The following is a 24,477-nucleotide window of genomic DNA, read 5'->3' as shown; positions in this document are numbered from 1 at the left end:
ATATAAAAGCATGTTTGTCTTAGAAAGGATTAACATGAAAGGTTTTATTTTATTTTATTTATTTTATTTTTTCTTAGTTCTCAGCATAAAGGAAGGGTAACTAATCCCACAGTTTTCTTTACCCAAGCTGAACCCATAATTTGGAAAATTATTCATATCCATTCTTGTATATTCACATTCCTTTTTGGAGGGTCTTACTTCTGTTCTGTTCTATAACTTAGTATATAGCCTTTCTTCTGATGAATTGTTATTTTTACCAAAGCAGTAAAATGTCGTTTGCTGAAAACATGAACCATGCCTATATTGTAGCCACAGGGCCTAGAATACTGCCTGATTCACAGCAGGAGCTCAAAATTTATTAATTGAATAAATGATTAATTGAAACAACGAGACCCAGAACTAACCGCTCAGAACCTTCACAGCAGAGTGTCTGCTTAGAAGTTAAGAGCAACCTTCATGGAAAATGCAATCAGTGCTACCGAGGGGACGGGATGTCTCTGCAGCCATCTCCAGACACCTACTTGCTTCCTGTGGTTGCCCACCTGTCCAAAGACAGATTCAAAATTCTCTAGGTCAAGGATGTACCATCCTCACAGCTTAAATCTTTTAAATTATAAAATTTCAATTTTAGTCTTTTCCATGTTTTTGCATTTCATTCATTGGAAATGAATTCAGCCAATTATAGACTCGGGCGAGGCATGATTTCCGTGGAGCACGAGAAGAGATCTGGGCTTTGGTTTTTTTATACCTCAGTTACCAACATGTAATACCTTTTCTCTAAGGGCAGAAAGCACGATCTGCTAGAATTCCTAAATTCAAGATTTCATCTACCCGCAGAGAATGTGGAGGCCGTGCAGCCATCCCCATGCTTCTACTACTTTCTAAAGACAAAAATTATATGCCACATTCTTTAGAGAGAGCCTTGACTTATTTGTGTAGTAAATTTCAGTGTATCTTTTCAAAAAAATGTTTAGATTTTATTTCAATATAAATATTTTGCTCCAGATTTTCCACTTCAACTTCTTTCTTTTTCTATATTCCACATAGAAAATTAATCTAGTTTTTGACTGCATGACAGGTGTTTTCAATTCCGGACATGATATAAGACAAGTGTTTTTTGTTGTTGTTGTTATTTCGTTTTATTTGTTTGTTTTTTGAGACAGAGTCTTGCTCTATTATCCAGGCTAAAGTGCAATGGCACAATCATGGCTCACTGCAGCCTCAACCCCACAGGCTCAGGTGATCCTCCCATCTCAGCTTCCTGGGTAGCGAGACTACAGATGTGCACCACCGCACCTGGCTAATTGTTTTGTTTTGTTTGTTTGTTTGTTTTTGTAGAGATAGGTTTTTGCCCTGTTGCCCAGGCTGGTCTTGAACTCCTTGACTCAAGTGATCCACCCTGTGATTCAATTATCTCCACCTGGCCCTGTCCTTGACACATGAGGGTTATTCAAGGTGAGATTTGGATGGGGACACAGCCAGACCATATCAACAGGTATGGTGTGTGTGTGTGTGTATATGCATGTGTATATATATATATATATACACACACACACACACACATATATACACACATATATACACACACACATATGTATATGCACACATATATATATGCAAAAACAGTGTATATAGGGTTTACTACTATCCATGGTTCAGGCATCCATTGGGGGTCTTGGAACACATCCCCCTGAATAAAGGGAATAACTGTATTGACCAAAAAGACATATAAACTGCATCCCTTAAATACAGAACATTATACTCAATTTCTCCTACTGAGATTCCTATGTTTCTGGAAATAACCAAACAGACAAACACACAAAGCAGGCATGTTCCCTTAAATTTAAATGTTATCGGATTCTACCCCATCTCAATCTCTCTTTCACTTTCCTCTCACTCTTTATTTCTCTCTTGATGAGGTAAAACAAGGATTTATTAAAAAAATTAGGCTGTAGAATTTATGCTAATATCTGTGATGGAAGTTTATGATGAATTATCAAAAATTATGAAACTAATGCTAAAACAGTATCCAAGGTGATCTGAAACATAAAGTTGAGTGCACCTGACATATATCTCTACTCTTTTAAATGAGATGGTTATTAATAAACTGTACTAGCAAAATACTAATTTTTTAAATGGTCTTGAACTTGACAAGTAGAGTGAAAAGAAATGGGACCTTGAGAAAAAGACCTTAAGAAATAGAACATTACATTTAAGCCAAAATCAAATTATTTTTACTACTAAATTCAAGAATATAGAAGCCATAACAATGATTTTCCTGGGTTACTCTTATATTGATAATATATGCTAAAATGTTTATTTAGTAAGTTCTAGCTCCTTTTTTGACCTCTTCACTTTCCCACCACAAACTTTTGTCTTCCTTCCTCTGGTAAGAGTTTCTTAGAGGCTCTATAACTCAGCCAAATTCATTTTAGACAAGACAGGCTCACAGAAGTTGATACACTGAGGTCAAGATTGTCCTGATATTAGTCACACAGATTCATCTAACCATATGCAGACCAACAGAGTAGAAAGCAAGATGATAAAGAGAGATGAGGAAATATCTATGCCCTAGATATTTCTTCACAGGTGCACTCTTTCAAAGTCGAGAAAAGTAAGTAAAAAATATTACTCAAATTGACTGCTTAGAGGCTTTCTTCAAAATCAAACAAATATTTCCAAGGATACCAAGAGTGATGTCCAATAACCTTTATAATTTTGGACGTCTTAAGGTGATATAAATTTGCTTTTTTAGAACTTAATTTTTTTGCATGAAAGTAAGACGTTCTGAGATTTTGTGTTTGAGACAAGATATAAGAATTTATGTGCCTATAATTGAAATGATGAAACAAAATGAATAATTATTTTAATACAAGAACTGACTTAGTAGAATTGAATGGACTCCCTCTTATCCAAGTGAATAAAATATTTGCATAATACTATATAAGCTTTGATTTTTATTGGTACAAATTGATAAGAGTTAAATGAGTTCTCGAAGAGTTTGCATATTGTTCCCTGAAGGCAATTGAAAATAAAATTACAAGGAGAGTCAGATAAAAAATAAATGATGGCAAAAAATTTAAATAGAATATGATTTCCATGTGATGTTAATATTTACACAAATTTTAAACATTTCACATAGAAAACCTAAGGTGGATTTTAGTTTTTCAATAAAATTCAAATCAAAATATTTAAAACTGACAGCTCATTGCAATAGTATCCTTTCAAAATTTGTATTTTCATATGACATTAGATAATTTTGAAGGCACAAATAACTATCCAAGCATTTTAGAACAAATATAACTGGCACTGAATATAATCCTATGAAACCAGTAAAAGATAGTGACATATTTCCCACTTATATGCATGAGGAAACTGAGGCACAGAAAGCATTAAGGCAGCAGGCTTATGTCTCCCTCATCACCACTATCAGGTTATTCTGTAAGCTACAATTGGTTTCTCATTACAGAAGTATTTATGGTTAAATGAATTAATTAAACAAAACCAAACCAGAAACCTAAATTTTGATATTCAGATTATATTCTAAAGATGTTACAGATTCAGGGGAAGAATGAAATTTATTCTCTCACAATTGCATCAATATGGGAAGACTTTATAAGCCAAACTATCACGAAGAATAAAAAGGAAACACATCTTGTGGTAGAGGAAAGTGGTTGTCCAAACAGACTGCACTGATACACCAGCCATGCACAGACTCAGATGTGCTCATCTTTAGGATAGTCATCCTTGTCAAGTCATGTCAAAGTTTAAAGATTCTTGTAGAAAGTGGCTCTTGTACTAACTATTCATATATAGATGGGAGAAGTGGGTGCAGAGAACAGACTCTGCTTTTACCAACACTCGTTCCTCTCCTGACTGCTCAGCTCTCTACCTCATTAGATTAGAGAAGCCATCTGCATGACAGGCACACTTTGTACCCAAAGGGCTTCTCTCTTCTCCAGAGGCAGCATCAAATAAATTGGCTCATCTCTATTGAAAGACAGTACTTGCCAGCGAGGGACACAGAACAATAGCAGCTGGTAGGAGAGCTCCAGAAAGTCTGTTAGAAGTCTCAAAACAAAATTGTTAAAATAACTCCTGAGAGAAAAATAAATAAATCTACATCATGCCTACACACTTGTTCACTCAGTTCTAAGTAACCAATTTCAGTTCTCAAGATGCGAATTGAAGTCCTGCATTCTATGGGCAGGTGGAAGCTCTCTGAATATTTACCTAACTCTTTCTTTCTTTCTTTTTCTTTCTTTCTTTCTCTTTCTTTCTCTCTCTTTTCTCTTTTCTTTCCTTCCTTCCTTCCTTCCTCTCTCCTCCCTTCCTTCCTTCCTTTCCTTCCTTCCTTCCTTCCCCTCCTTCCTTCCTTCCTTCCTTCCTTCCTCTCTCCTCCCTTCCTTCCTTCCTTTCCTTCCTTCCTTCCTTCCTTCCCTTCCTTCCTTCCTTCCTTCCTTCCTTCCTTCCTTCCTTCCTTCCTCTCTCCTCCCTTCCTTCCTTCCTTTCCTTCCTTCCTTCCTTCCCTTCCTTCCTTCCTTCCTTCCTTCCTTCCTTCCTTCCTTCCTTCCTTCCTTCCTTCCTTCCTTCTTCTTCTTTCTTTCTTTCTTTCTTTCTTTCTTTCTTTCTTTCTTTCTTTCTTTCTTTCTTTCTTTCTTTCTTTCTTTCTTTCTTTCTTTCTTTCTTTCTTTCTTTCTTTCTTTCTTTCTTTCTTTCCACAGACTTTCACTCTTGCTGCCCAGACTGGAGTGCAGTGGTACAATCTCAGCTCACTGCAACCTCCGCCTCCTGGGTTCAAGTGATTCTTCTGCCTCAGCCTCCCAAGTAGCTGGGATTTCACGCGTGAGCCACAGCACCTGAGTTGAATATCTAACTTCTTAAATCATCGATGCACAATGCCTGGAGAATTTTCCAACAACTACAACAATATTTACCATTTATTCAGTCTTAGGTATAGCAACACATTATTTCCTCCTGACAGCCTTATGGAATAGCTATTATTTTTAACCTCATTTAACAGATGAGGAAAATGAGACTTAAGGAAGAAAAGCAATTGGCACAAGATTACAAATCTGCATATTACTCTAAAGCTTAGCTTATACCTGTTGCTCATGTAACCTGAAGCCATGAAGAGCTGCATTACATTCAGTAGATCAAATTTTGCTTGCAACACTTGGTTATGTTTAAGTTTTCACCACTTCTCAACCTCCCAATGGAGGAGGTTGGGAAGGGGTGAAAATCTTTAAAAATATTTTAATCCTGTCATTATCAATCTACAAAAGTGATTGAGGCTTCGATCATCCTTTCCAAATTGAATGACCATTCTTGGGCTTCACAGCTTGGTGCTATTTCTAAAAATCTCTGAGTCATTAACTCCATCTATTTTTTTTTCCCAACTTTTGACTTTTTGTTTTCTTTGTTACTTTTTCTTCAATTCCCTTTCTCCTTACTTTCAGCACTGAATAGCTATTTTACTTTGATTGAAAATGTATTACAGTATATTTGCATTGTATTTTCCTTCCCTTTCTGCCTTCAATTTTCAACATGAGCTTTCTTTTTCTATTAGTTTATTTTTAAATGACAATTAATAATTGTGTGTATTTATAGGGTACAATGTGATGTTTTGATCCATCTATACATTGCAGAAAGTTTTAACCCGTCTAATTAATGTATTCATCACCTCAGCAACTGATTTTTTGTGGTGAAGACATTAAAATCTATTATAAGCAATTTTGAAATATATAGTACATTATTATTATCTGTAGTCACTATGCAGTGCAATAGATTACTAAAACTTATTCCTCCAGTTTAACTGAAATTTTATCCCTGGATCAACAGCTCCTCTTTCTCCATAATTCTTCCTCCCCTCTGTCCTCTTAGATCTCACTTATTTGTGTAATCCAAAAAAGCCCACTTTGCAGAAACATGAGCTTTCTTTATTGAATTTTGTTCTCATCATTTTACAAATGGTCCTAACCACTACCACCCCTCCCCCCACCACATTCTTTCTCAATTATAAGTATCTGTAAGTCAGTATAAAATCATACATACAAAACCAGAAGATGTATCTTGCTATTTGCAGCTTACATTTCTCACATGTTGCTTGCAGAAAAATCTTTTAGGTTGGTAATTATTATCATATTTTACAGGTAAGAATACTGAGGCTCAGAAGGAATAAATTAAGTCTAGTAAGTCATATGATTAGATGGCTGCTACATTTTCTGACTGTAAACTCCACAACTTTCCATTACATCATTTGGCTTTTTAAAATAAAATTTGTCTTTTGAAAATCTCTATCTTTTCCTACTCAGACAGGTAATAACTGCTAACTGTAAATCATTCAAACACTACATAAATTGTGAAGTTAGAAAGTAAAATTATTGAGTAAAGATTCTTTCTACCTTTATAAAACTAATTGCTGCTAATAACCTTTTTTTTTTTTTTTTTTTTTTTTTTTTTTTTTGTGACAGAGTCTCTCTCTGTCACCCAGGCTGGTGAGCTGGAGTACACTGGCACGATCTCCGCTCATTGAAACCTCTGCCTCCCGGGTTCAAGCAATTCTCCTGCCTCAGCCTCATGAGTAGCTGGGACTACAGGCATGTGCTGCCACGTCCAGCTAATTTTTGTATTTCTAGTAGAGGCGGAGTTTCACCATGTTGGCCAGACTGGTCTTGAACTCCTGCCCTCAGGTGATCTGCCCGCCTCAGCCTCCCAAAGTGCTGAGATTACAGGAGTGAGTCACCATGCCTGGCTGCTAATAACTTTTTATATATTTATCCAAATTTCCTGATTATTATTATTTAAGACATAAAATAAAACTATATGTAATTTTCTACCATCATTTTTTTTAGTTAACAATCTTAAGTTTCATCTGTAAGAAGATTCGCACAGTTCAAACCTGTGTTGTTTATACAGATATAGCTATGCTGTATATCTTATGTAAATTATTCCCAATGGAATATGATTCAGACATATATACAGCATTACCCTCTCGTTCAAGGTTTTGCTTTTCATGGCTTTAGTTACCGTGCAGTTTGAAAATATTAAATAAAAAATTTCGGAAATGAACAACTCATAAGTTTTCAGTTGCACATCATTCTGAGTAGCTGATGAAATCTCATGCCATCCTGCTCCTACGGGCCCAGGATGTGAATTATTTCTTTGTCCAGTGTATCCAAGCTGTCCACGCTATTTGCTAATGAGTCACTTAGTATCCATCTCTGTGATGGATTGACTGTCTGTGATATCACAGTGCATGTGTTCAAGGAACCCTTAATTGACTTCAGAATAACCCCAAAGCACAATAGTAATGTTGGTGAGAATTTGGATATGCCAAACAGAAGCTGGGAAGTGCTTCCTTTAAGGGAAAAAGTGAAAGTTCTCCACTTAAGGAAAGAAAAAAAAAGTATGCTGAGGTTGAGGTTGCTAATGTCTATGGTAAGAATGAGTCTTCTATTCATGAAATCGGGAAGAAGGAAAACAAATTATGCAAGCTTTGCTGTCATACTTCACTATAAAAGTTCCGGCTAGAGTGTATGGTAAGGGCTTAGTTAAGGTGGAATAAGTATTACATTTGTAGTTGGAAGATGAACAGAAAGATTGACAGCAATTGGGTTCAGTACTATCTGCAGTTCCAGGCATCACTAGGGGTCTTCTAATATATCCGTGGAGAATAATGGGGGACTACTGTACTTTAAAATGAAGTGTCAAATGCTTCTATGATAGTTACTAATGAAGTCAGCCAGGAAGGAAAAATACTCAAAACTTTTATTGTTACAAATTATGTCTTTCTAGGTTATCTCTCTCCTCATCCTATAATAGCAGAATATTTCTTACATTGCATGAATTACTATTATTTATTTCAAGTTCAAGTGTATACTTTCAAATCCCAGCAGAAGAACACAGGGAGAAATACCGAAAAACACAGTGTGGAGGTATCCATAGCTTTTTGAGTGAAAGCATAGGGAAAATTAGTAGAATGAAGTAACATAAATGCAAATAGAAGCATCATTTTGAAAGGGTATTTAGTATTATGCTATAGACGGTTAGCTAGGAGAAAGCAATGAGTTCTTTATTCCTAATGATAATTTCAAAACCAGAAGAGAGAAAGGCAAGCAACTGTAGCAACGGAAGCCTTAAATTATCCTGATATCTACTGGAAATCTTATTGCAATAAACATGGAAAAGCTAATATATTTTTTCCTTGCCATGCTAACAATTTCATCTAAAGAAGGAAAATAAAGTCATTAGGATAATTTCCTCTTCATTTAGACCAACAAGCGGGGCGGGTGAATATCAGTTAAAAACAAACTCAAGACACTTATGTAATTTCAGAAAGGGTCATGAAATTTAAGCTTGATTCCATGGTCAGAGATTACAGAATGGGACATATCTCATAACGCACGGAAGACACAAAATTTTTTAAATGATGCACACTAATCTTACAGTAAAATTTACAGTTCAATTGTTTAGAAAGTTGAAACAAAATTTTCATAGAAATAATCTTACCCAAAGATTGGGTGTTCGAAACAGCCCAAGGAAATCTGGGGTTCAATGTGTGGTTGGATTTCATGCACATCCTGGTGATGATGTTTGGCAGTTTCACTTCCCCCTCCAGCATCAAGGACAGAGATGGGCATAAAAAAGTTGTATGAGAAATCAGGAAAGAAGGAGATCTTAAAGAGGAGTGGTGATGTGGGGAAATGAGGGACTTTGGAAGCCCTAGCCACAGCATGGAGAGGACTTGGGTCCTGAGGAGCTACAACTTGGAAACGTTGTTGAATCTACCTCATTTGGAAGATGAGACCTCAGAAATGTGAAAGAAGGGTACTAATCAATCAGTAAGCATCTGTGTATTACTTTAAGAAAATTCTGGGTAAAACTGGATATCTGTTAACATCTCTGGATATATGATTAAGTATCTATTAAGATACTTATGTTACAGAATTAAAACTTCCCTTCAATTCAAAATATAAAGTGTACCAAAGGTGCATTAAAATTAACATTTAAATGTATGCAACTTGTAACTTACCTCTAAGTTCACCCTGCTATTAAGATATGGACAAAGAAAGTTTCTATATACTATAAAGAATATAGAGAGTATATCTAAAAGTAACCATCTCTTAGAAAGATTGTCATGCTGGTGATACTTACATGGATTTTACAATTTGATCTTGATATGTCATCTCTATTTGCTTCCCAAAAATGTTTAAGATTCATAGTTGTATTGTCATTTAAGAGTTTTCTAAGTATACTTTTTTTTGGTTTATTCCATTCCTGTTATGCGATAAAAATAAAATGTTTTAAAATTTCTTATGATACTCAATAACTTTTATACATGATCAAAAAAGAAGTAAAAAGATGCTTTAGTAAGGATATATGATTCACAAAATAGGAAAATAATTCAAATTTTATCCAGAAATTTTATTGCAAACATTTAGCCAAGAGAAGAAATCTGTTCTCTGACATATTTACTGAATATCACTAGTAAAATATACATATTAGAATCACTAGTTAAGTATGCACAGAAGACTTCATGAGAAAAATGCAGCAATGTCAGACATTTCCAGAATCAAAGCTTTCTCTTTAAAGAAATACATTAAAATAAAGTAGATTCTAATGATGTAGTGCTTGCTTTATTTGTTTCCCTTGCAGAGCATGACTTAATCTAGAAACCTTATCTTCCAGAATTAGTTAAGCATGTAATCTGCTCATTTCTTCAGACATGCCTCAGGACTCTTTATTTGTTTCTCTGCAATCTAACAATTATAACATTTATGCAGAGTTACAGCTATTTTCTTCACATTTAAGGCACCACTAAATGAGTTCTGACCCTGATATGTTTTCTACATTACTCCTGCAATAACACTGTGCTTATGCCACATGCAGCATTCATGTTCCACTTTTTAAGGAATGAAATAAGCCATTATTTCTTAGCTAGGAAATCAAACACAATAGTTTGTTTTGTGATTAATTGTGAGAAAGATTGCAAATAATATTTTGCTAGTAAGAGTTAAAATACCAAAATTTTAGAAGAGTTTTGTTCACCTATGTGCATTCTTATTTGGTTTCATACATTGAGAAAAAGGTATGAAGTACTTAGTGAGTGTGTAATTGAACATAGAAAAAGCGCTATTATTAGATGAATAGCTATATTAGATTTTTTGAGACCTAAATATGTGCCAGGTAATGCAAAATCTAAACATTTATAATATTATTTACTCTTCAAAACTGCTCTATGAAGAAAGGGAGGATGGACTTACACCTTCTTGAGTATAATATTTTATGGTTCTGACTTTTGGGAATTTTTAATGTTTCACATACATACTTTAAAAAGAATAGAAAACCAACAAGCATGGGAGGAAAAAACTCCTAGGTCTAAAAACCTAAAACAAAAACATGAACAGAGTCATATTTCGAATGAATAACATGGCCACACAGCTTAGGGGGAACCTCAGTTAACTTTTGAACTATATGAACCTTGACTATTAGAACTATGTACTCTGAGTCTGAAGACAACTCTGAACAAATATTCAATTCTAGTGAGTAGCTTTTGCTCAGATTCCTAGATTAACAGTTTGGAAACTAGTTTCTATATATTCTAAGGTGAGCAAATAAATAAAATAAATTGTGGCCAACGGTAACTAAGTTTTGCTAAATTAGAGAAGGGAATTACAAATATGGAAAAGGGAGAAGATAGAATGAACTCCAAGGTGTTGATTTTGGAGGTGTCAGTTTGAATTTAAGAGTTTTAAGATGGATAGCTAGATACATAGACAGGCATAAAAATAGAAATAGATATGTAGTGACACATATACTCATATACATGTATAAATATATATGCCTTTATATGTATTTATTCATATAGATAATTATACATTCATGAATATTTCAAGTCCTACTTCCAGGCTATCTGCTGAGAAGGCCTAGAAGCAATGACACCCAGTAGCAACAAGAAGAAGACCTAGCCCATGATCTAGGCTTCTAAATACTTTTCACTCAAAGGAATAAAGGAATTTTAGGAAAACTACTGATTCCAGGGCTAGTGAGGGAAAGTAGAAAATCATTATGAAACCTCATCTTGTGCCAGAAATTAGGGATGTATTCAAAGAATTATGGAGACACATCAAAAGGACGCAGAAGCTAGCTTAAAGGAGCTCCCTTAACTCAAATCTAGGACAATTTGAGCATCAAAGATATAAAGAAATATATACAAATATATATATTTATATATATAAAGAATATATATAAATATATATGTATATTCACATATATTATATGTAATGACATAAAGGATTACAACCCATTGAATAATATATGTCTACCAGGATATGAATAAATAATTAGGTGGAAAAAAAGCTGTTTTTCAGGTGGAAACTCGACTAATAAATGTAAAGAAAATATGGAACTAGAAAATCTCTATTTAGCAATCATCATAAGAATTCACATAAGAATCATGAATAAGTGCAAAAAGAAGTGTGTAAAAATTCGAGGCAGCAACAGGATATTTAGTTATTCTCAATGTAACTTTCCCCAATATATTTTTCATTACAGAGGGAAAAAGCAATAACTACATTGAAATTATTGGCAGACATTGCCTATACTAGCAAACACCATTCTGATAGACAGCACCTTAACCCGATAATAAAGTGATTGAAGTTAACATCACCATAAGGGGGCAGTGAATACCATGGGCCTTCTGATACGACGCATTGCAAAAGACACATCATCACTTCTGTGATATTGCCACCAAAAGTGCATAGAATAAATTTCATCATGAGGAAACATTTGACAAACTTAAACTGAGAGACTATTTACAAAATAACTGGCTTATATTATTTAGAAAATGTCTATGTCATGAAACACAAATTAAGATTGAGGAATTGTTTCAGAATAAAGAAGTTTAAAGACATGAAAATGGAATGCAAGGCATAAGATGATATTTTCTTTAGCTATAAAAGACATTATTGGGAAACCTATGAAATCTGAATTAAGTCTGTAGATTAGATAATAGTATTAAGACTAGTAAATGTTAATTTCCTGATGAGAGATCATGCCTTTATTTTTAGAAAATATGCACCTAAAAGAAAAGGAGTAAGCCAGCAACTTACTCTCACATTGTTCATGAAAACAATAAAGTGTACACACACACACATACACACACACACACACAGAGGGAGAGATAGAAAGGGGGGTGGAGAGAGAGTTCAGAAACCTTTGGAGATTCTAAGTTCATGCAGTTATTCTTTGTACAATTCTTGTCTCTATTCTGAACGTCTGAAATCTGAAATTATGTCAAAATAAATTTTTTTAAAATAGTTCTATAATGTAGTTCAATAATCATCCCAATTTAAGGGTAAGTCAGCTCTAAACTCAGAGTAACATACTAAGCTCCACAGCCAAGATGTAAACTTGTCTCTTCAGCATCTAAACTTTTAGTCACTACTTTCTCTGTCTTGTCAGCCTACAGCTGTGGGAGAGTGTCTCACATATAAATAGGAGCTGTAACACATGCCAATAAAGAAAACACTGAAGAGCTTTGATATAGAACTTAAACTGCATTGCCCAATAAGTGCTGGCATGTGCGACAGCCATGTGTGCTTATTTAAATTAAAATTACCAAAATAATAAAGTTGGTTCCTCAATCACACTAGCCACATACCAAGTGCTCAAAAGGCAAATGTGGCTACTAACCACCATATTGGACAGCATAAATGTAGAATATTTCTTTCACATCTGAAATTTCTATAGAAATTGGACTCTGCTGGTTTGGATGATATAGTGTAATGCAATTAAAAGGGGTGCTCCTTACATTCAACCACAATTGTGAGCAAGAAGCAGAGGAGATTTTCACATTCCACTTCACATGGAAAGGGTACTCTGTACTGGTTATGGGAATGGGCTCTGGAGATTACCTGGGTTCTCGTCCTGACTATACAACTTACTAGTTTTGAGTTGCTGGGCAAGTAACCACATTTTTTATTTAGGTTTCTCATCTGTTTAATGGGAACAGTAATAGTACTTCATGGGGTTGTGTGAGAACTAAATGAATGAAATAAAGTACTGAAAAGAACACTCCTTTATAATTCAAAGAGAACATTCTGAGGCATACCAGGGATACAGTTAACAATTTCCTTAAAGATAAAGTTAAATATACATCATGTGTCCATCAGGTCCCTATGTAGAAAGATAATTAAAAACCAGAGATGTGGTTGAACTTGATGCCTTTTAAGGTCTCTTTCAACAGAGGCTCTATGATTTCATAATATTAAGAGCATTGCCATTCTGCCCTGGAAGTGACTTTAAAACAATTAGCATTTATAATTTGCAAGGATCATTTACATATAGTCTGAGAATTTTTTTAATTTTCCAAATAAATTTACTTTATAATACGTTTTCTTAAGAAATTATATATTTAAAATTTAATATAATAAACAACATTTTATATGATAAATTATTAGTCCAAAGTTGAATAATCAACAACTGGCAAAGCCTAGGGTTGAAGAGAGGTCTTGCAGCTCCAAGTCCTTTATGCCTCTTGACTCTATTAGTTACACATTCATTGTATATTTATTGAGCACATAGTATGTACTGGATATGGTAGTATACACTGTGAAAATAGTGTTAAATATGGAGAACAGTCTCCTGTGTTTAGTGTAAGAGACATTCCAGTTCAAGTTCTTCAAACTGTTCAAAGAATCTCAGAGTTCATAAAACCTTATTTTATTTGGAATTGCATGGAGAAAAGTCAAGTAAACCCTAGGATAATTTTTATGAAGTAATATTTAGATGTAACTTTTTGATGCAAGGTAAAATATTTTGAAATTTTTCCTGTGATGATCAAAAGGTTTTTTTAATTCTTTAAAGGTATTTGATTTAAACATATAATTTATTACCTTCTCTTAGACCTAAATTTGTTCTTCTACTGGTTTCATCCAGCACAAAAGTATGCAAAAATACTCCTCTTTTTGCTTATTTACAAAATCACCTCATCATCTTTTGTCTCTCTCACCCGTGTCTCTGCAACATTTTGTCATCAAAGACATAGCAGAAATACCAGACAAAACTAGTAAATAACATTGTAATTATCTCACAGCGCCATGTGAACATATCTATATATGCATATAAATTGCTTCCAAACAGAGTTCACTGTTAAATATGACTGTGTCAAGGCAGCATACCAATGGGAAGAAGCCTGGTGGGGCATGTCTTCATTACCTAGCACTTTTTGCCTATTCTATCCACCCTGAGCATTAGAATCAAGACCTGAGCTGTGTAATAACATTATTGAAATGTTCCAGTTTTAGGAATTGTAGCATATACAACCAGACTTTCTTGTATAGAAAAAAAATCTGGTTTAAGGATCTGAAGGGTTATGTTTAAGAATATTAAAGTCTGTCCTTAGATATTTTGTTTGATTTAAAAATAATAACTAGCATCTATTGACTGCTTTCTGCCAGAGACTCTAAGTGTATATATAGTTGTTACAACAAACTTGAGTATCGGTTTCACCAACAGCTCCCAATTCATGGATTAGATGAAGCAATAGATAACCTGTTATAGTCGTAAAGTGAGGAAGAAGTAATTTAAAATCCGTTGTATTTGACCAAAATTTCTACTCTAAATTATTCCCCTATGCTAACTTCTGTTCATTATAGAATATTAAAAAAGTTAAAGTGGTAAAAACATGAGATAGAGAACTTATAATCACACTATACAACAACTGTACTAAAATTTTTGGTATATTTTCTTTTAATTTTAGTTATTTGGTGGTCATGGTGGTCCTAAGTATCTTCAAAGTTATAATACTAAATAAAAATCAATGCCTCACCTTCAAAAAACTGATGATGCAGAGAAGAAAATAGATAATCTATCAACCGTGTAGAAATGAAAACTATGGACTCAAGTCTGACTGCTCAGGACTGAATCTTAGTATTAATACCTTATTTGTCAGCTGCATGGCCTTGAACAAACCTGCTAATCTGTCTAATCTTTGACTTGCAAATCACTAAAAGTTCATCATTATCATCATTATTAGCAGCATCATATAATACAAACTTGAATCAGATAATAAAGGTTAAAGCAAAGTTTAGTGGAAACATGAAGGGAAAGAAAGGGGATTAATTTCAACTGAATAGATCATAGAAGGTTTTGAATTGCCAGTTGAGACTTACTTTATATACCCCAAGGTAACAGCAATATTTAAAGAGCTATTTCTATTCTCAATGTGGTTATGTAAGCATTTTAATAAAAAATGCTTATTTAGAGAACTTTTGGTTATAAAAGTTTATAAAAATGCATGCACCTAAGTGGGTAAAAGAAGAAATTAAAACATGTGAATTAAAAACTAAATTGCCTCTTGAATTTTTACTAGGCCAACTTCAATGTGTTAAAGCCATTCCAATAACCCATACTGCGCATTCATAGATGATGGCATCATCTGTTTGTCTATGATGTATATTTTGTCTTTTCATTTTCATTTGTTGAATGTGATCTATTAGCTCATAAGACAACCCAGTCACAGGTATTATATCTATAACTTTATTTATCTTGTAAAACATCTTATGAAAGAAAAAAGCATATTCTATTAAATGTTATTATTTCTCTGGTAAGAAGTCATCACTACATTATTAACCTAATTATAGATTTCCATGATTTTAATTTAGTTTGCACATTTCATTCAAGTCCATTAATAAAGACACATTACTATATATCACTCATAACTGAAAATATTTTTTATTTAAATTTCGGTAGTTAGCTTCGCATTTTTCTGCCTTAGTATTTCAAAAAGACTAAATTCCATAGCTCTTTGAACAAAAAAAATAGCCCAATGATACTCTACAATATATTGCTACTAATATATGGTGTCTGAGGCTGGCAATGCATACATAAATCAGATCACACATTGATCACTAGGACAATGTATTTGTATTATGCTTGACCTATATAATACAAATGATGGAAATGTTCTAGAGTCTTAGGAATTGTGGCACACACAATTAGACTTTCTTGCACAGGTAAAAATTTATTTTAAGGATTTTAAAAATATCCAGAGACGTACTAACACAATACTTTATCTTCTATTCCAACATTTCATGTGCAGGACATTTGCCACTACTTAGCATCCAACACCTTTCTATTGGAGGCAGGGAGTTACAGAAATCTCAAAATATGAGAAATGCCTTCACTAGAAGCCAAAGGAAGCAGTAAATATGCATGCAAGTCCCTGGAAGCTCAGACATCGGCATATGCCATGAGAAATGGGGTGGTAATATATGCTGCATATATAGTACACCACCTTAAGTTTTTGTTTCTTGGCAAAGCAAAGCAAAAATGTAAGGGGAACTAACGATTATTCATGGCAGGGCAGCCCAGGGGTCAAAGGCTGTGGCACAGATCGATTGTCAAGTGGAAGAGTTGTAGCCAGACTATTCTCTTGGTCTGCCTGATCCAGCTTTGTGTTCAGCTCCCTGGTCTCACCTGGTATGGAGCTTCCCTTGACATCCTTCAGAAGCTTGGATCTAGCCACCCAGCAGATTCTAGGAGTTCTTTAATAGCCTTCTAACCCATCATTATTTTGCTCAAGGTCCCCAGAGGTAGTTTTTATTGTTCATAAACCAGAAACTTTTATACCTGTCACAACTTTTTTTTTAAAAAAATTTTAATTACACAGACTTTCATAACAAAAGTAGTAACTTTATTGTCTGTGGAATATTTGCATAACACATAGGAGCACAAAGACAGGAATTAATAATCATGAAAAGTCATCAATAACTCTGTCATCTCAAAAGTTGTTTTCATATCAATGCTTTCCTGGCCTCTTTTAAAATTTTCGTTATAATCTTTCATTTGTCCTGTCTCCACATCTTGATCTTAATTACCATTTTTCTTTCCAAATAAATTAGTTAAGAATTTAAAAATGAAGTACCAATATACATACTGCATTGAAATTTAATATTTAATTTAGTATGTCATAAACATTTCTCCTGAAGATCTTAAAGGTTTTTCTTTACCATCATCATATATAAATGCATGATATTTCTTTGTATGGATGTACTATAATCAATACTATAATAGTTTGCCATTCAGGACGTATCCTTTTTCTACCCATTATAAGTCACTCTATGAGGAATGTTTTATATACAAAATCTGGCCCCAGTTGGTCTCTCTGTGTATTGCTCTGTTTGGTTTTTTTCTGGGTGCTGCTTTGATGAGTCTTCTGTGAATGATGCATTTGCCATGTGGATCATTTGCGCTGCTCAGGAGCGCTGTCAGTATTGGCAGTTCTGCCTTTCCTATACATATCAAGAGTTGCATATCCTTGGTTTGAAAAGGGGCCAAAATGTAACCAGCTCATATACCCACAGGGCAGCCCTCCTGTCCCAGAATCTGTAGCTTTTAATTCCCTCAATCAGTCAACTCTGCCCTGGTATGGCTCTCCAGAAAAAGCAAATTACACATGAATGCTGCATGAACTGATGCTGGCAGTTTTACAGATAGGGATGAGCTTCTTGGCAGATAACCTGCCTGGAATGGAGAGAATGGCAAAGGAAAGGCTGTTTTCACATCAATGCTTTCCTGGCCTCTTCCCTGGAGGAATCAAGCCCACTCAGAGCATGTATGGTGCATAGCCTTGCTCCATATCTTAATAGAAAAGTTATCTACTTATTTACAATAAAACATGTGTCTTCTGTTGTTTTCATTAAAGCATAGCATCTGAAAAAGTTTAACCTTTTCTTTAACTTGCTAGCAGATTTAAAGACACCTTAAAAAAATCCTGGCGTTATTTTTTATATTCAAGAAGTTACAGAGGCTAATGAATTATTTAAGCAAAAAAATCTGTGTTAATATTGCTTGTACATTTCTGAGCTAAATTATTTTAGGGAGGATTTAATATGACAGTACTTAAAAGCCTTACCAAAGACATAAAAATCTCTTTATTGATGTATGACTTTTAGAATTCCTGAAAGACTTTGTTCCATATAAAACATTAATTCTTAAGAGTTAACAAATTTTGTGTTTTAGGCTATCCAACAACGTAGGCTTTAGTTCTGTCCAAGGCCCAATTCTCGTCAACCTTAAATTCAATATGAGTCAAGATTATGAAACAACCATCTTCAAAGCTAATCTCATTAGGCAGGTTTGTGTGGATGTGTGGGTGGGCAGCAAGGGGTGTTAATGGAAATATATTCTCAAGAACAAAATTGGTTTTCCTTTTTTTTTTTTTTTGAAAATTTTTTGTTATACTTTAAGTTCTAGGGTACATGTGCACAACGTGCAGGTTTGTTACATATGTATACATGTGCCATGTTGGTGTGCTGCACCCATTAACTCGTCATTTACATTAGGTACACCTCCTAATGCTAACCCTCCCCACTCCCCTCACCCCACGACAGGCCCCAGTGTGTGATGTTCCCCTTCTTGTGTCCAAGTGCTCTCATTGTTCCTTTTGCTGTGATGTTCAGACTAAAACTGAGTCCTACAGTCAACTTTGGGTATGGAAACTAATTGGGATACATTCAGAAGACAGGATGATAAAGAATTCAAAGCCATGACTCATGAAAAACTGCCAAGAGCAGAGACGACGTAGGAGGATAAATACAACTGTCTTCAAATTCTTGAAAGGCTGCCGTGTAGGGTAAGATTTGTTCTGTGTAGCCACAAGGGGTTGAGCTATTGGTGGAAATATAAGAAAACATTTCAGCTCAATATAGGAAAGAACTTTCTTTCTTTTATTTCCTACAAAATATAAAAAAAATAGCTCTGCATGGTGGTGCATGCCTGTGGTCCCAGGTACTTGGGTGGCTGAGGTGGGAGGATTGCTTTTGAGGTCAGGGCTTCAGTGAGTCATCATCATGCCACTGCACTCCAGCCTGGGCGAGAATTTTCTAATAAAGGACAGGGAACATTGTAAATGCTTTGAGAATTTATGTTAAGATTGTAAAAAGAAAAGTTTTCAAGTTTATATTTTTAAAAAAGAAATGAACCTGTGAGAATGGGGGTACATAGGAAATCTCTGTACCTGCCTCTCAATTTTGCCTGTGAAACTAAAAGTGCTCTAAAAAATAAAGTCTTTAAAAAGAAATTAGGTAGCAAAACAGTAAACACTATGGTTTCAATATTAAATATTAAACACGGAGACTTGAACAGAGAATAGAGTTTTAGAAGTAATTAAAAAAGGTTTTGATAGTTTCATTGGGTACAATTAACCAAGGCCTTTATAAATAAAGGATACTTTGCTTATTTTATTTGTACACAATAGGAAAAAATGTCAGATGGTTCAAGCGAACAGATCAATAAGTAATAACTAAATTTATTTAGTTGCAAGACTACAAAAAAGTAGGATAAAAGAGAAATAAGTCAATTTAACTAGTCTGAAGTTTGAAAGAAAAAGGAGAAATAAGCTATCAAAGGAATATTGGTTTCAATCCAAATCTGAGCTCTCCTCAAACATTTTTTATTGAAAAAATGTTTTGAATGATACATTCACAATTATTTTTATTATTTACTTCATATGAGAATTTTGTTTTATGCCATGATTTTAATATATTTTAAACAAGAAACCATACATTTGGCTTGGTGATTTATTCAGACATTTCAATAAAGTTAAATAAGAGAAAATCTTATCTCAACAGATGAATCCTATACCATAATGTTAATGCCTGTCTGGCAGGTTCAACCACAGAGCTTAACTACTTTACAGCTACAGAACTGATAACTGAAACCGGAGTCTTCCGTTGGGGTTCATTTCTTCTAGTTTTACCCATCATTTTTGGCATGTTCTACCATTTAATTAAAATAAGACTAAATTTCATTTAGGCACAAAAACATCCGATTAAAGTCTAGAATAAATCATCCCTATTAACACAACATAATTAAATACTGGTATTTTAAGTTAGCATTTACAAATACAATTTCTATCCTTATGCATTAGGGAATCTCAATAAAAATATACAGAATTTGGGATGAAAAGTAGATAACAAAGCCCTGAAAATGGTCTCAAGCATAGTGGTTTTCTTTCTCATCAACTGATATTTTTCTTCTTAAAAATATCCATGGTAGCAAGCAGAGTCATTTTAAATATCAGCGTAATTGTAAAAGGACATAAAATCTTAAAACAATTTCAAAATTCTAGCCAGAATAAATAGAAAAAAAAGAAATATTGTTAAGTGTATTCAGACAAATTTTGTTGTTTTTTAAATAAGAGAAAAATGGCAGGAAAAGAGCCATTCAATACATCTATAGATAAAATACAGACAAATACATATATAAGACAAACTTTTTGGCAAGTGTGTTTTATTAAATTCAAATAGTGGAAATTATCATTTTGAAATCTGGACATATAACAGGAAAGAAAATATCTTCTGTGTCATTTCTACATGTTTTTTCTTTTTTGACCCCATTGTCTTGTCTTCTCACCCTCCTTCGAGTCTATCAGCTAGGCCAGAGCTTTTTCATTGCAGCCTGTGGTTCTTAACCTTGGCTACGCATCAAAATCACTCTGTAGGTTTTTAATATTACTTCTGGGGCTATATCTTAGACCCACTGAATTAGGCTCTGAGGAAATTAGGCCTGGAAATTTGCAATTCAAAAGTCTCTGCAGATGCTTCTGTAGCAGGGGGTTCAGTGCTTGGGAACCTTTGATCTATTGTTAAAATAGTGATCTGACTGCATTTTTACCTGCAGAGTCATTCCCTGCCTTCCAGTCCACCTGGTTCAAGCCACTACTTCAATCTTCCTAAAGCATCTCTCTGATGACATCACCTTTCTATTTTAAAACGTTCAATAGCTCATAGTTGAGTTCCAGTCTATCTTTTTAAAGAGATTACTAGTTATCTTTCAAGGCACAGCTCAAAAGACACTTTCTCTAAGATGCCCACTTTCACCACCTGTGAGAAGTCATCACGCTCTCTTTGGAATCCCCAAACATTCTGTATGACTAATGTGGCATTTGTAATCTTCACTTTTGTATTATAATTGTCTGCATATGTACAAACTCTGTATTCTGTGTACATATCTCACAAGTGTACATATTTAATTATATGAATTAATACATAAAAATACATAGAAAACAAAATAATATTCTTGAATTCAGAGATTTTATAAGAAGAAAAATAAATATTCCTAATATAGCATTTAAGCTGAATATATCTTTAGGCAAACATCAAAAGGTATAGGAACCATAAATGAAGTCAAATCAGCCTAAGCTGTAATTCATATGTCTATTTAAACTTATGTAAATGAGGGCATTTAAGTGGAAACATCTGTCTATCGATCTATCTATCTACCTATCTATCATCTATCACTCTATCTATCTATACTCGCATATCTATCATCTATCTATCCATCTAACATGTGCATCAATACAAACAAATTAATTTATAATTTGTTGCTGTTATAGTAGGCTTAATTCATTAAACTGCTTGGTGGCTAACCCATATGAAAACATCTGTGCAGAGGCCATAGACTGTTATCAGAATAGATTCCAGGACAAACCAGGAAATAGAAGTTTTCCATTGTGTTTCTAGTCCCAGTTATGCACCTCACTCTTCATTATCAGCACCACAAGCCATCTTTTTCCCACTCACAGAAATAGTTTCCAGGGTATCTTCACTGCAATACCCATTTCTCCAATGTAAAAGATCCACAATCATTTCCCAATGTCCCTTTGAAAATTTACTTATATATATATATATATATATATATATGTATATCCTCAGAATTTTGATTAGTGATTAATTTGATAGGTGATCAAAAGAATAATTAATTGAACATTAATATCATCTTTTTATTTTGATAAATTTACCTATATTATCTAATTTATAGTCAGAATAACATTGTGAAATAGGTAAAAATTGTTATCTATATGTCACAAATGAAGAAACTGAAACTTAAAGAAATTAACTGATTTTCTCAAGGCAAATCCAATTCAATGCCCTTTACAACATCCCCGTTTTTCCCAAGATACTTAAATTTTTATGAGACTCCTAGAGACATGATAAATATTTTGGATAGCAAGATACCCTTCCAATATCCCCATGTATGTGACTAGTGATACATAAGGTTGATTTGTTCACCATCTATATCACTGGTTAATGGTTAGACTGTAATTACTATTAGTTTAATCATTTCATGTACCCACCATTGTGTTAAATAAATCACATATTTTACAAGATCAAATAAAAGTTGCAAAAAATCTGATTATCAATCAAGCAAAGCATAAACAAACAACTCATACTGGAAAAAGCTACTTAAATACTTATTCAGAGTAAAGAATGAATGAGGAATTCTGCATTTTATAAAAAATAATCACTGACCTCATTGCAGGATATTTTTCAGTTAAACAATTGGAGAAATGAGCATACTAAAGCATTTTTGAAGCACGTATGGATTTTAAATCATTATGAGATCTAGAGAAAAAATATATAAAGTTCCTTAACTATAATAAAGTATTTAATATTGCATTATATAGAAGTTTAATAATTGTTTCTTGAAGAAATAGAATTTTTTCGAAGTTTAAGGATCTTCTCAAATACTTACACAATTAATAAGACAAAAAGAGTGTATTTTGCTTAGTTTAAAATTACCTAATAGCTCTAAGTCAGTGTTAGATTTTACAATGAGTGTAGATTGATGCAAAATGAATATGCTTAAAAATTATTTTGAAAGAAAACAAAATAAATTCAATAATTAAATAAAACATATCTATGAAGAACAGAGAAATAAAATTTAGAATTTAGTTCATTAAAAATAAGCCTTCTTTATAAGAATTTTAAATGGAAAATCAAGATTATTGTGTACATTTTCTGTGACAAAGTTGAAATGTTCTATTTAGGTAATCTAAGAATAGACTCAATAACATCCAGTAGAAGTGAACATATTAAAAATAACTTTACTTATAATTAGAAGTAAAATATAACTTTCCAGTCTTATGTAACTAAATCTAATAGATGTGTAACATATTTTCAATCAATGGACATTTTCACTTGTATTTATCAATGTAGAGCATCTCTTAGAAAATGCTAGTTACTAAGTGGGTATTCCCAGTGATAATTTGAGGTGAGTTACGGGGCAACCCCAAGAGTGTGAGCATTTTCTCCTGCTTATTATATGAACACTTAGATGTCCTACCAACACATGATGCCCAATAAGCCAATAATTATAATTTTACTTATTTAAAACATCTCCCTTTTAAAGCATCTTTTTTAAAAAGTTCCTGTTATTTCCAAATTCACTGCCTTTACCTTTGCATGCCCCTGTTGATTACTGAGTCTTCAGACTACTTCCATTACATAATGCTTTTCATTTATATTCACTTCCTAAAATTGATATCCAGATTATTACAATAACCAAACTCTCTTTATTTTTAGACCTTCACAGAGCTGCTAGGAAATCTCTGTTAAATGTTATTTTTTTCAATGCTGCTTTATTCTCCACCACATCTCAGCCTTGCATTCAAAAGTATCTATCATACCTGTCCTCTCAATGCTATTCTCTTTAACCTTATCTTTATTCATTCTGACATAGCCTTTCTTTTTCAGCAATTTCAGTGTATTTATCATTATCTCATAATTTCCTTTTTCTATTTATCATCTAGTGCCTTGTACAGTACCGAATAAACATTAGGTATTCATTTCTTAAAGAGAACAAGAAGAAAAAAAGAATAAGAAAGGAAGAAGATGGGGTAAAAATATATGAATAAATCTATTTTCACTTTGTAAAATATCACAAATGACAGATACACCTAACATTCCATCCCTGATATTATCTTTCTTATATATCCCAATTCTAAATTGTATTTTCCAAGTGTTACAGAGAAAACTTACAGAAATATGGAAACTCATCTGGGAAGTCATGAATATTGGAAGTCAGACACGATGTCATCAATTATGTTAGACTTTCAGCCTTGTAGAAGACTTTATGATTCTATTAATACAAATTTTTAGGTACTATCGTCAACAAATATTCATCACATTTAGTAATTTAACAAAGTAGGTAGTCCCAATGGGGAGCCTCTAGGACTCCATCACTACCATGTTTAGAATAAAGTGAAAGAAATGAGGCAATCGCAAATGTTTCCTCAGCATTTAAGTCTCCTCACTTTCCCAAGGTGTCACCAACATCATGACCAAAAAGTCTCAGAGAGGCTGGAGTTGTCTTTACTTATCTCCTCACCCCACACCATTGTGTTGACTGGTCCCATGACTGCATTGAAACAGCCCTTGCTGGGATCCCGAAAGACTTCCATATTACTAAATCTAACAGACATTTTTCAGTTTTTAGGTGATCTCAAAGCAGACTTTTTTTTTTTTTTTTTTTGATACAGCATCTTCTCTCACTCTTAAACCATGTTCTTTCCAGGTCTTCTCTCACATATTTGCCTTATTTTAGTCTTTCCTCTATCAGCTTGCAGGCTCATTCTCGTGTACATAGACATGAAATGTTGGCGCACCCCAAGGTTCAGTCTTAGGCTCT

General features: G+C 33.7%; 1 protein-coding gene across 1 annotated transcript in view; it reads right to left on the bottom strand.

The window, feature by feature from the left end:
- The window catches only part of SYT1 (synaptotagmin 1), a 577,710-nt gene that overhangs the window by 509,237 nt on the left and 43,996 nt on the right, over positions 1–24,477 (bottom strand). The gene's annotated exons all lie outside the window — the stretch shown is intronic.

This window comes from Gorilla gorilla, chromosome 10 (assembly GCF_029281585.2).
Source record: "Gorilla gorilla gorilla isolate KB3781 chromosome 10, NHGRI_mGorGor1-v2.1_pri, whole genome shotgun sequence".
NCBI lineage: Eukaryota > Metazoa > Chordata > Mammalia > Primates > Hominidae > Gorilla > Gorilla gorilla.
The sequence above is the reverse complement of the archived record's forward strand: the minus strand, read 5'-3'. Positions and strand labels throughout refer to the sequence as shown.